Consider the following 1,238-nt stretch of genomic DNA (forward strand, 5'->3'; position numbering starts at 1 on the left):
TTTTATACAATAATTGCAGTCTTTGGTCAGCACAGATTGTTGGTATATAATAACTAACTAACTCTAATGTTAAAATCTATGAGAGTTGCAGAATGAGTTACCTCTTGCTCAGGAAGTTTGACAATTTGCATGCTAGAGATTTGTATGGGTTCTCATTTATTAATTGTGGATGGGAGCAGCTATTTTGAAACTCTGGGTTTCGCCAGTTTTTTAAAACCTTTTACTATTAATTATCTCTACTTTCTGTGCATTATAAACCTTTATATGACATGGATTTTATACGGTATTAAAAAGCTATCTGATTAGAACAGTCTCTTCTATAATAATCTTGCTGATCTGTAGAAATAGAGTTTTTATCAATCGTATTATTTTGCTATTGTGAGGTATTTAGTCTGTACTTTCTATATTGAGTGACACTGACAGTAATTTATAGATATTGAAGATAGATATTTGAAAACTCTTTACCAATTGTACTTACTATATCTGAGTTTTCACTTTAGAGTACAGTCAATTGTATTGGGGATCAGTTAGTTTAGAAATAATTCGAAGTAATCACTGTAAGTTCAATGGTGTTGATAGTAGTTTCCTTAGACGCAATTAAAATGTGATTTTATTTAGTGCTAGCTTAGACTTAGCATCCAAAGAATCTGTCTTTTAATAGCGAAGCTTGAGGCTGTCGTTGATGCGTCGATTGAACTATCGTTTTTAGCCATACCTAGTAATATTGCTAGCTCAGGGTACAAGAAGAATTTGTTAGATCTGCTGAGAAAAAACTATTTAAATACAATAAATTAATAATCGTGAGATATTATAAATTAAAAATCACTTATAGGCATTAATGTAACGAACTTGAGTTGTTATTAGTAACTCTTTACGACTTTCTACTTGGTAGTATATTATTTTCTCTTCAATTAAGTATATTACTTATACATTCTTTTAAGAAATACTCAATTAAATTTTATATATTAGAACTTAATTTGTTAAATATGTTAATATAAAAAATTAGAAAAGCGATTATAATGCTTCAAAGATTGTATACTTTATATATATGGATTATATAGATTAATAAAATTCACTTTTAGCCCATTCTAATATATTAAATGTATTAATCACTGGATGTAATTAATTAATTTGAAAAAAAAATATATATATATATAAAGATTTATATAAATTTAATAATACTTTCAAAACTTTTATTAGAATATTTTCTGTTTAAACTTTATGATAACATTTGAAAT

The sequence above is a fragment of the Teleopsis dalmanni genome, chromosome 2 (genome assembly GCF_002237135.1).
Source record: "Teleopsis dalmanni isolate 2A chromosome 2, ASM223713v2, whole genome shotgun sequence".
In the NCBI taxonomy this organism is placed as follows: Eukaryota; Metazoa; Arthropoda; class Insecta; order Diptera; family Diopsidae; genus Teleopsis; species Teleopsis dalmanni.